This window comes from Aedes aegypti, chromosome 3, assembly GCF_002204515.2.
Source record: "Aedes aegypti strain LVP_AGWG chromosome 3, AaegL5.0 Primary Assembly, whole genome shotgun sequence".
Taxonomy (NCBI): Eukaryota; Metazoa; Arthropoda; class Insecta; order Diptera; family Culicidae; genus Aedes; species Aedes aegypti.
In genome coordinates, this window is record NC_035109.1 from 2,108,326 (window position 1) to 2,122,025 (window position 13,700).

A 13,700-nucleotide genomic window follows, 5' to 3' on the forward strand; every position below is an offset into this window, starting at 1 on the left:
TCCTGGAGTCGAGAGTCTAAAGTTGGACAATTTTCTCGAGCTGGATTCCGCGACCGGTCGTCGTTGTCTCGGCGGCGTCGTAGCACGATGCAAGAGTCGATCGGACTGAAAATGAAATGCTGGAAAGTAACAAAATTAATATCATCTGATGTGGCTGACGACATGCTGAGGGTTAGAAGGATTCACGTGGTGAGCCTGAAGGAATGAGCGAGCGAGCGGGGCGCAGGTTGGAAGGATATGTTTATCCTTCGCTTTCCGTTCGTTCCGAAACCGATGGCCGATTATGAAGGGGCCGCCGGAGCACTGCTTGCGGAAGTGAGTTTGTTGGGATAAGAGCGAAAGAGATCACAGTAGGCTGGTGCGTGTCGCGTTGTTTCTTCGGTGTGCGTGATGTTGCTAGCGAAGTAGGCTTGTTATCCTTGTTGCACAAGCTGATGAAGGATAGAAGGTTCATCAGAGCATGCGCTTCGTTGTGTTTGAATGTGTGCGCTGAAGGAAAGAGAAGAACAAATTCTCCAGAGGAGAAATGTCCTGGCGTAAAAAATTGACCAATCATTTCAAGCTAATGTATGAACTGGGTTGCCAGGGCAACTCGTACGTTGGTATAGAGTTGTGGACGTGTGTGGGCGCAAGGACTATCAGTCGATTTGGGGAAAACAATGAAACGATGAGCAGCAGAGCTAACCGTAACAAAATGGTGGTTTATTCTTGCCCGAGGCTCTGTCGGCTCTATAGCTGTAGTCTAATTTGCAAAATAATATATTTGTTTTGTTATCCCGATATTGCCCGCTGTCTACGCGTAGATCGTCTCTCTGGAGACACGAGTGAAGATGAAAATATAGATTGAAAAAACGAGCGGATGTTTTTGTGCTGCAGCTGAGGGGTGAGGACTTTTGTTGTTGAATGGTTTCAGACAGATACGAGGCAGTCAACTTGTACCAATATGCTTCGATCTCGCGTTGCGAAGGTTTTGTGTGGCAGCAATCAGTTGGTATAAAATATAGATATTTGAACTGAAATAGATTTAATTTTGATCGTTTTAATTGTCTTTATAGAAATTTAAGTTTCCAAGCAGCCATCAAAGAAAGTTTGATATAAATATCCAAAAACTTATAAGTAGGCTTTGCCATCAGCAAACCCATTTTAAATTTAAAGGCCTACTGTTTGGAACTTTATGTGACAAAAAACGGCTCATATCCTGCGAAGCCCTCGAGGTAATACAATGCATATTCATCGTGTGTCGTTTATCCCAAAGTTGTCGGTGATGTTCAGTTTCGTCACGCTTTTCTCCTCATTTATGCTCGTCGCCATTGCCATCATGAGCGTGCCTTGGCCGGCGGCATTGGAGTGGCAGAATAACTGCGAGATAGGAATGATAATTGATTTAAAGGCTTTATCCTTCACCACCACCATCGTTGCCGCGTTCAGTATCCCGACAGTTCGGTTCGGTCGTTTTGCTTCAAAACATGCGACGGGATACACACTCGAGTCCCGATGCGGTCGTTTCTATTACAGTCTGGCGGTCACCCACCGACCTCTACCGGCCGACGACATCACTTCAGCGATCTGCAATGTGTCGCAGCAGTAGGGTAAAGTGGACTAAATTGCCTCATTAAGGATTTGTTACGTGGTTGTGGTACTTTTCTCCTAATTAAGGTTCCCCGAGTGCCAATTCCTCAAACTTCCCGTTTCTTCGAATAGGCCATTTTCCTGAAAAGTTTTTGGCACTCATTAGGCGCTTCTTTCAAGTTAAACTGTCCTTATCTTTACAGTCTAAGCTTGTTATAACGACATCGCAAGGGACCGTCGGAATAGAGAAATGTCGTTATAGAGAATAGTGGTAACATTAAAATCTTTTCCAAGGGACCGACAAATGTCGCAATAGAGAGCTTTTGTCGCTATAAAAGTGGTCGTTACCCGGGCAGAGGTGAATTACAAAATAATAACTATACAATAGCTGATTATGATTTGAGATCTGGTTGTGATATTATATTCATTTCTTAATTTTTCAGCATATCTTGTCAAGATCATTTTTTGATGCCATATCTCATTTTAATGTTCATCTGACTTTTATAGATATTATCATCCTGAGATAGTTCAACTCTACAGTAAAAACCATTTGCGATACATTTTTTCTTGTTTTTATTCATATACATGGTGCAACATGACTAGGGCTAATCTACTTGCGTGCGAGTTTTACATCTTGAAATAAATTGTTGTTTTTTGTTTTCATTTTCAATCTCCATAATCAAACATTGTTGGGCTGTATTATTGATTCTAACAACTCTTTTATGCTTACTCAAGTCAAATGAATATAGATTATCATATAGCTTTCTAGTGATCGCTTTTTGTCCAATAATGTAGACTGAGTGGTTTCTATCACACAAAATTAGGCTTATACAATAAAATTTACCATTTATCTCCACCCATGAATCATCATAATTGCATTCCTTACAAATATCTTTTGAACACAAATCTCTTCCATTAATATGAAGTCTGCTATGAAAGCTGAATACCCGCTCATCTATGTCATCATCATAAACAATTGCGTCGCTTGAATTATAAATTCTTGTTGGATCGAATTGTAGTTTTGTATGGTCTTTCATCCATAACTTCTTAACCCAACTCTTAATTGGTGAATTCGAAGACAGTTCTGTATATTGACACAATCTGTTCATGTAATACTTCCTTTCAATTTGTAGAACAGGTTTATTATTACCAGTACGATAGCCCAGTAACAATGCATTTCCTGAAATATAAACAGGTAATTAATATGTATACTAAACTGACTGTCTACTATTTTTGAATGAATAATGACAAGGAAAACGTGATTACTTAAAACTATATAACTACAGTTAATGAATTTTATAAATACCTGATTCGTAAGGGAAGAGCGAAAAGTTGTATAGCGCTCCAAAATTTCGAACTGCTTGAATCAGATGGCATAACAGATGAACATTATACGTCATATTGTCTTTTCCGTAGAAAGTTTGAAATTTCACAACAAATTGTTTCAAACTTTTATCGCAGGAATTGATCGTAGACTTATTTAGTTTTGGATTAAGCAATTTGTAAATTGCTGATGAAAGGAGCATTACATGATCCAAATATTGTTGAGGCAATACTCCTACGAGAGCTGGATATAAATAGTGCAGCAGCAGGACTTCCCATTCATTGGCTTTATATTTCTTATACTCTTTCAGCCGCCGAGGATATCGAGAAAAGGTAGATGGTGGGCGAAAGGACAACATTCTTCTTTCAATTACCTCTAACGAGTTGCCAATGTAAAAATCATTTTTATGGTACTCGGATTCTGTCCACATTGTCCACATGTAATCAGGAGGAAAAGATTCTATAACATCAAATCCGCTCAGCGATACGAACACTGATTTACCAAGCACTCCAAATCTTTCTTTCCCATCCGTGTGAACTTCATCCATTTGTTTTCTGGTTGTGATGTTTCCACGCTTTGCAACATACTGCTTAACTGGATAACACCTGGATGTACCTGACTCCTTAAGGTCGCCCGGATGAAGACAGTTTGTACAACCAAAGTTTCCCTTAAACTGCTTCATATTCTGAACCTTACATCTAGCCACTGAATCTAGATTAACTTGCAGTAACATGACGGAATACGTAATACCATTAATGATAACTCCAGTTTTGGCCAATCTGTTCAATTCTATGCACAGATATTTGAACAAAAGATTGGTATTGGGTTCTCCTTTTGAAAGCCAGAGAGCGTTGACAATGAGGTTATGCTTAGAAAATCGATCCAAAGGAGGAAGATTATTGAGCGTCAGAAATACTGGGTAAAGAGGCTTCTGTGTCGTGCATTTGAAAGCTGCTGCTCCATCAGTGTTGGCGCTCAAAGTAAGAGTTGTGTGTGATGCTCCTTTTAACTTTTGCTGAGCACATTTTCCTCGATTTATATCTGCGATTTTTTCGTCGTCAATAACTTTTGCGTGTTGTTCAATTTTGTCCTTATGTTTAGTAACTAAATCACAAATCTGTTGCTCAATAGGAATGGTCAAAAAGAAATCATTTTCCGTACAGCCACATATGGGGCACTTGAAACATGCTTCTGGTGCAATTTTTCCAAAATCGAGCTGACAATTTAAACAAAAATACACACGATGTGAGTCGTACGGATTCATCTTAAGTAATGCCGAAAACGATGAAAAACTTTCAGGGAAATTTTTTATTCCGGCCACAACATTGAGAAGTTTCAGTAGATCCTCCAACGCTGATTGAGTTAATCCGTGTCGTATGTAGAAGTTAAGGACCATGAACAAAATGTCGGAGCACTCTAAATTAGAGACACATTTAAACTTCTTCTTGGACGCTGAGGGAAATATCTAAAAATCACAAAAAAGTTCTGTTAGTAACGGGAATATTTCAGCTCATCTTTCGAAAGAAAAAGCGTATTGTTGTGCACCGGTAATTCCATGCATTTATTTTATTTGGCAGGTATTCATACATACATTATTTGAATCACTGGAATCACGGCCTGAATATGTGGATTCCGTAGCATCTTCGTACTCGAAGTCATCCAGTTCAAATGATTGATCACTTTGGTAGCTAACATCTACGTTGTTTTGGGGTTCATCATCTTCAAGAAGTTCAGACTGAATCTCATCGAGAGGAGTTGTAATGCTGTCATCCAACAAGTCTGATTCCAGATTATTTTGCTGGCCGGGTGAAGCCGAGTCTTCCAGAACATCGTTGATTGACACATCTGAATCGGGTTCTTCCAAACTCATTGGACAATTTTCTTGAAGGTCAATCATCTTGCGCCTTGGCTGTAATTGGAACAGTTAGTAGTTGGTACGAGGCCCATCTGGTCAGATCTAAGCAAATAAAAATACTTACTCTTTTCACATATTTCCCTCCGAAGTTTTCTGCTGCTAAATAATACTGGCGGCGGCGGCGGTAACTCATTGCAAAACTTTTTTTCAACAGATTTTATGCAAAAGATGAACGAAATGTACGCAATGGTCGTGTTCTTTATGACATACAATAACAAACAGATATACAGAGACAAAAAAAAGACGATAAGTGGTTTCTGTGCACGAGTACATACACGATCCACGTCACCAATACCACTCAAGAGTTTTGGTGAAAAAAATAAACAAAGATCAACTGTTCCCAGTAAATTCAAACGGGAATATTTTTCACCATTTACTTAGTACTTGTGTTTGTGACACCGCTCGGCGAGGGCTCAATAATGTTCGATTTTTTGACAGCAGACTATAGTTGATCTGAGGTGGAATGGTAGTCGTGATTCCATTGCACACGGGAAAAATAACTCGCCTGTTATACGGCCTTCTTTAGCCGAGTGGTTAGAGTCCGCGGCTACAAAGCAAAGTCATACTGAAGGTGTCTGAGTTCGATTCCCGGTCGGTTCAGGATCTTTTCGTAATGGAAATTTCCTTGACTTCCCTGGGCATAGAGTATGATCGTACCTGCCACACGATGTACGAATGCGAAAATGACAAATTTCTCAAACAAAGCTCTCAGTTAATAACTGTGGAAGTGCTCATAGGAACACTAAGCTGAGAAGCAGGCTCTGTCCCAGTGAGGACGTTGATGTCAAGAAGAAGAAGAAAAAGAAGTGTTATACAAATTAGTAAATACATTTCCATATCGACTAGGACCTACCGTTGTTTAGCGTATCTGAGCCACAGAAGGTTTAATTTCAGTACATTTTTTTTACTTTTTTATATTTTAAAGTAGACAAAAAATGGAGTCTTTTGCACAGCGGGTCAAGATGGAGAAATCATGGACAAAAATGTTATGATTTTTTAAAAAAAGGTTGATTTTTCAATATAGTCTAAATAAACTTTTTGAATGCTTTTCTACCCAGTTTTATGAAAGTACGCAAAATTTGCAACAAAAAACGTTTATGAGAAAATTTTGCTAATTAAATTTACTGAAAATTCACAACTTTTGGTTGTTTTTCGAGTTGATGAAATAAAGAATATTTTTTTCTGAATGCATTTTATTACATGTTCTTATATAATGATGGAGCGTCCTATTTTGATACAGATTTCTTACTTTTTCATAATGTTTACAATTTTTTACTATCATTACAGTTTGAAAATTGCCTAACTTCCATTTTATCTACGGAAACTGGAATAAATGAATGGTATTTTTGTGTTCCCTGAATAGTTATTGCTTTTGAACTTTAAGAAAACATCAGGTATATTTGTGTGAGACAACTGGGCACGTTACTCCTCTACTCATAAAGCTTTTGTTTTCGAATGGAAACATTTCATTATCTTAAATCGATATAAATGCATTTCACGTATTGATTGCTTTATATTCATTATTTTGTTATTTTTTAATTTTTAACATTTTGTTCCATATTTTCTTGATAATTACATATCAAAATATCACAATGTTGAAGTTGTGTTTCGTTAAAAAAAATAAATAAATCATTTTTACAGGGCACATTTTTTTATTTCGCCTCAAACCATGAAAAATTACCAAATAAATATTTTTTTAAACATTTTAGTCAACAACTATTTGCTCTTTCAGACAATGAACAAATTTCTAGGCTTATGAGCCTCGAAAAACATTCGAAAATGACCGAAAATTGAAAATTATATCATAATTTTGTATTAAAATCGCTGTATCTTTAAAACGGTAAAAGTTAGCCTAATTTTCCCTTGTAACTTTTTTGTTGTAAATTTTGCGTGCTTTCATAAAATCGAGTTGAAAAACATTTAAAAAGTTTATTATGACCATTTGCAAAAATTCATCTTTTTTAAAAAAACCATAACTTTTTTGTCCATGATTTCTCCATCTTGACCCACTGTGCAAAAGACTTCATTTTTTGTCTACTTTGACATATAAAAAAATGAAAAAATCAAAAATACGATTTTTGAGAAAATTGATTTTTAAGCTTTATTTTCGATTACATTTTTTTTTACAGTGTATATTTTTTTCCAGATAGTCCCAACAATAACCTAAAACTTTGCGGAAGACACCAATCTGATCGGACAAACCGTTCCTAAGTTATAATTTTTTGAAAATTATTAAGGAATTTTTTCTTAGGCCCTTCTCAAAAGTAAGGCTAGAGTCAAAATGGCCAACCGATGATGCAAAAAGGCACTTTTGGGCGTAAAGAAAGCATGTGGGGGAAGGGGTGGTAAAATGAACACCTTAAGGAAATCATCTTATTTCTGATAGAAAAACGAGAAATTTGTATAGTTCTATCGCACAACATCAAAAATAGGGATGTAATATATAGCAACGACATGGATTCATACTAAAATAGCTAAATTTTCACATATTTTCATCGCTATCAAAAAGCGATGCAAATGTTCATTTTACCTGCACTATGTGGGTAAAATGAACAGCGGTTGGTGGTAAAATGAACACCACGCAAAAAACGTGAGCAAAACAAATATTTCTGATAATTTTCGTTGCCCCACCGAAAATACATCCATTAATGATTGTAACCCATTCAAAGAGAATTCTAAAGGTCTCAGATTTGACATCATATCATAACGATATTCACCTCACTGAAAAACCTCAAGTCTTCCGAGCTAAAAGTTACGTCAGTTCTAATTTCCAAACGTGGTTTTATAAAATTTTAGTTTTCGTTGATATTTTCACTTCAATTGATCTACGTATCAACTCGAACACTCAGATATATGCTCTACATCGTCCGTGCGTGATAAAAAATCATCGAAATTTGTTTTTTCTCTGTAAAAGGCACGGTGTTCATTTTACCACCCCTGTTCATTTTACCACCACATCCCCTGCAAAATTTCATCCAAATCAAAATGAAATTTGGGAAAAAAGTCGTCATTTTCTGTGGAACCGCTCAGTTGCAGTATTTATGACTAGAAACATGCTTGATTTGACAAGTTTCGCACTGTACTTTTGACCACACTGTGTTGTACGGTGGGTGTCACGGATTGAAATACAATGCTTTGTAGTAGATGCTACTATGGACATGGTCACATATACTGCACTGCTCAGTGATTTGTATCAGATTATAGTAAACTTAACAGATTTTTGTGGTCGGTTGAAAATCGTTGGTGCAGTTTTTAATTCTAACATGGAATCGTTAGATTATACAATAAAATTTGTTTGCGTTTGTGGAACTACTTTGAGATTTCGTTTCAAGGCTCAATCATTTTTTTTTGTGTTATATGGAATGTTATAGTTTTTTTCCGTGTACATCAATGTGTGCACAGCACACGACGATCCAACATCGAAAAACTATGATATTCAATCATCATGAAGTCGAATCCATTTTGTTCTTCTTTGTCACCTTCTCGTATTCAACGCATTTTCAACCGCAAAAGTAAGAACTTGTTAAATAAATTCGATCTATAAGTGGTTTTTTACTGTTAACATGGGAAAAACACGTAAAAATATTAAACAAAAAAGTGATGCTAAGAAAGCAAATATGGAAAACATGAAATTTATGGAAAGCTTGGTAAGAACTTCAAATGCATTCTTATGCACTCATATTTAACTTATGTTTTACACTTTCTAAACAGCAACTAGTTGCCACACCGATCTCAAAAACAAAACCCAAAAAGAAATTGTGTACCAGTATTAATCCTCCGGTCAACTTACCATCGCCGGTCAAATCCGTTGTTCTGGAGCAAGGCATTGCAGATACCGTACCGACATCTGAGGCACAGATTTTCGAACTTGGAACGACTATTGCTGGGGACCTACCAGTCAAAACAATCACTGTCCCGACAGTTGAAACCGGTATGGACATTCCAGAGGTCCTAAGGGTTGACTCCAATGCACCCCCATTTCAGCCAACTTTTGCTGGACATGATGTCTCAATAATTAAAGTGGTGTTGGACTGCAATGAAGCTGCCAGCGAAGAATGCGTTGATTTTGAAGACAAACCGCTCGAAACCGCTCCAGATCTCAACGCTGTTCTCGTACTCCAGCATCGGGTGGCAATGCTTGAATCGGAAATTGGAGCACTTCGGCGAGATAACGCTAAACTACGATCGTTAAACATGCGGCTCCAGGAAACCCTTGTTGAGCGGCCAAATGGTACATCATTTACCGAAATCCCTGGATTTCCCAACGCAAAATGGTTGTTAAGCGTCTCGCAGAATGCTCAGGACAGCGATTATCTCTTTGTCAAGGAGTTAGTTGTTCGTCTATTTCCCCTTGGTGTAGGGAATGCCACTGTCTCTGGGCATCCATCGAACAACCCATTTGGACGAGGAATAAAGAATGGGCTTGAACCCGACGCTCGAACTAATGTTGGACGACTGGATCCAGTCAAAGTAACGTACATCAGAGGTAATTTAAGTCCATTTATCAATCATAGGAACTTAAAAACTATAATTTTACATTTGCAGACCGTCTCTATGAAAGAAGAACTATTCTTCAGGATGAATTGGGAGTAGCTATGCAGCGTTCTCGGAAGACTGCAAAGCACATCGCTGCCGTTATTAATAACAATCCATCTCTACGCACCTTGCGCCAAGAATAACCTGCCGGATCAGAAATCATTTAAATTTTAATTTGTTTACCAGTCTTTGGAAATACTGTTTTGTTAAATGTATTTCTGGAATTGTTTTAACCCGTATGACGTATGAATTTAGTTACGTTTTAGTTTGTTTTTGTCCGTTGAGTTGTTGATTTCCAATGTAGGTGGTTTCTTCAAATAATTTTGAATAAATAAAAAAATGCGAAAAAAAAAAATTAAGTTTTGAATGAATGAGAAATTACCAAATATGGATAACTGAATTAATTAATAAAATAAATAAATAAACGAACGGCGTGATATCAAATGTGAATATCAAATTATGATCTGCATGTGGCTTCCAAAACTATCAAATTTAGCTTTTAATTAGATATAGAATAGCTAAACGAGATGTTTTGACAACCGAAATGAATTGATCTTAGTGAGATATTTTAATTACTCATTATGATTTTTATTTGATAGTATGCATACATTTTTTTGATATTATTTTTGATCTTTTATCTCTTATGTCAAACAAATGAATAGCTGTTTCTGTTCTTCAGTTATTCACTTTCCAATAACTATATATGATGTTCGTGAGTTTTTTCCACCTGCTAACGAGCTTCGACTGTATTTCTAGTTCACCTTCTTGTCACTCTTGCACCTACAGTGAAACCTCCATGACTCCATGACTCGATGTTCCATGACTCGATATCGACTCATGGAACCATACTACATAAATACAAAATTTCATGGTTACTTTGATGGTCCCCTCAGTCAGCTTTCCAAAGCATTTCTGTTCCATTACTCGATATTTCCATGAGTCGATGGTCCCTTCAGATATCGACTCATGGAGGTTTGACTGTATATCACATTTCGGGGAAACAGTTCATTCGTAAAAATAAGGGTAATTCGGTGAACTGACGTTCGATGGAACGACAATACAAGAAAAAGTAGCACAATCAACAGTAGCCATACAATATTAGCAAGCCACTTTGAAATCATTTCCAGAATATGAGCTTTTTCACGGTATACAATTGTGTTGGAAAGTTGGTTGTAAAATGGGCTAAGTTCAAAATGACCCAATGGGTAGAACGCCATTTAGCGTGGAGAACTAAAAGTCAGTAACCAAGTACCTCTACGAGTATGCTCCGTATCATGGAAATGCTTATCCGTTACCAAAACCAGCGGAAAAACTTACTACTTATAAGCGGTTTCTTCACCACCACTTAGGCTTTAAACCTAGTTTAACCATATGGGTAAACATGGTTTACGGCTTAGGCAAAGGTGAAGAAAACGGCCCTTGGACAATTTCACGATTTATCGGGAAATTAAAGGAAAACCTACGAGTTTGTCTCTTAGATTTGTAGCGGCAACTCTTAGGTGAACATATTCTTACTTTGTTTGGCAAAGAATGGAAATTGAATTCTTCTAGGAGTGCTTTAACGAGTCGGGTCAGTCAGTATGGGATCTCCCCTACTTGGAGTCAACGTCGTGGGATGAATTCTGATGATGACGTTTCTAATGATACGAATCGTGGACTATGAAGCAAATCGTAAGTCAGAAAAGAGTTCCACATTCTTTTTTTTTTGTTGGTCTGATCAGTAACAATAGCAGACTATAGACAGCCGAAGCGAGGGGCGGGTAATGAAGTTTATACAATTTAATATTTGAAGATAGCTCAATCGAAAACGGAAGTCCGCTCGATATGATGTGGCAAATTAAATGAAAATGTTTTTCTTGCCTGATTTTCATTACAAACGATTCAAAAAGTCGCGTCAATTTTAAGGAATGTGATGCTCACAACTTTTCTTCTATGTGCTTTATCAATTTAAATGTAACTTGACCTATCTATTCAGAGCAATTCCCCAATTAACTTGGTTTCTGCCGTAAGCAAAACGATGATTGTGGATACTTGGATATTTTTTCATTACCGTAATCTGGGGCCTTTCTTATCCTAGTGGTAACTAGAAATGAAACGATACCATCAAGGTATCGTTACTTTCACTTGAAAGTACAGTCGACTCTCCACAACTTGATGTTCTACATCTCGATAATGCCCAAAGTTGATGATTGTTTCGGTCCCTTCATTCTGCATACATTTTCACGCATTTTCCATATCTCGATATTTCCATATCTCGATGTGATATTCATTCCCAGGCATTGGAGAATTCGCTCTCATTAGAGTATGAAGCACGATCAAAGCAAGCAAAGAAAAACATCCCATCTGTTGCGGTCCACGATCGTCATTGTATCGCAAGGTGTAACAAGTCTGATAAATGAAAGCAGTGAGCGAGAGCCCCAAAGAGAGAGCGATGATAAAATCCATTTTTCTTGCTTGTTTACCGTTGGGGATAGGTGTTTTTCTTTACTGGCACGATAAACAATCCACGAACTTCCAATAGCAATAGTGTCCTCCAGGTTTGGAGCATGTTTAGAGGGGTTTTATCATGCACTACTATCCCCTCAATCTGATCAAAGTTGTAGCAGTATACGATAAACAGTCTCTCATAATGTGCAGCATGTTATGATAGTTACAGAGAGCGATACGTGAGCAATTCTCTCAATTTTCTCAGGATTCAATCCCTGTTCATTCCCCATTTTCTCTCCGTATGTCGATATGCTCATTATCAAAGGTTACTATACTAGATTTTAGCGATTCAGAACAAATTGCAAATGCTAATAGACGTCTGTTTGTTTTGAGTTTTCCTGGTAACGGCGTGATTTTCAATCTAATATTCATTAAAATGTTATTCTTTTGCCTAGATATCGATGGTCCCTTCGATATCGAGATGGTAAGGGTCGACTGCAATGTACTGCTTCGCGTTAGGAAATGGGTTAACCAACGTGCGAAGTTCGATTTTTGACCAACTTCGCCGCGTCGCAACTCGATTCTCAATAGTGCGCATAATACACACGGCGGAGGACATAGATGCGCACTTTAACGAAGTGACTCGCGACGCGGCGAAGTAGGTCAAAAATCGAACTTCGCACGTTGGTTCATCCATTTTTAGTCGCGAAGCAGTACATCGAAAGAAAGTATCGATACCATCCAAATATTGAATCAAAAGTGATAGGTAATCATATGAGAACTTTCTGTCATAGAGAAATCATAAGGAGTGTATCGAAAAGTAGTCGCAAATATTTAACACAATTTCAATAATATTGAGTTGAACCCATAAACAATTTAATGATAGGAAATATCTAGCAATGTACAACAATGATGAGACGGTTATTTCAAATTCCGAACGGAGTCATATTCCGAACACTCGGTTTTTGTATGGCGGTATGATTGAAATGTTTCGCTGAAATATATCATCAAGTTTCAAGTGCAAAGCTGTCAATTGCAATTCAATTTCAATGTCTTTTAATCTACTTTATACTTTGGGAGTTGTAATGATCCTTTAGTTTAAAGCCAGTTCATTTGTATTCGAAATTATTTATTTGAATACACTTTATTCGTGCTGTTCAGAATTTGAATCAAAGTGTGAAAATGAACACAGTGCTCGGCATTTGAATCAAAATGTTGCTCCATACTTTCTCGTAAAAACAGTACTAAAAATAAATAAATCAACATTTGTATTGCACACCCGATAGCTTACAGTTATTTTTTACGAAAATGTTAAACTTTTCTCAAATATCGGTTAATTTATGCCTATCAGATGCATTTGAAGTCGCTGAAATATGAATCAAAATGGTATTGTCCGTTTCTGTCAACACGACCTGAAATTTTCAGTAGACAAAATCGGATTAATTTTCTTTGACATAATATTTTACAAATCTTAAAGGATCATAGCCAACATTTTACCAGAAAATATTTTTTTCTCCGATAACATGCACAGTATTGATGCTTAGAGGCTATGGGCAATTTTTAGATGGTTTTTTCGATTCTGAAAGAAATCGTCAATAGTTTTTGACCGTTTGGTAAGATTGTGAATAAATGCGAGGTGGAATATTAAAACAGCAATCACATAAATTCATGAGATGGGTCATATGTATTTGTAAAAATCGCAAACACAAAAATGGGTCAACTTTTTTTAAAATTTGTAAAATTTAACAGAAATATATTCATCTCCATTTTTCTACATCCTTTTTTTTCTGAAAAACATCCCAAATGAGACTGAGCCTGTGCGTCAGCTTGTTCTGAACACTTTCACAATTATTAACTGAGAATTTTATTTGTCAATGTAGTCTGTTTGCATTTGGGCAGGGGTTTTCAGCCTTTTTGGCTCGTGGAACA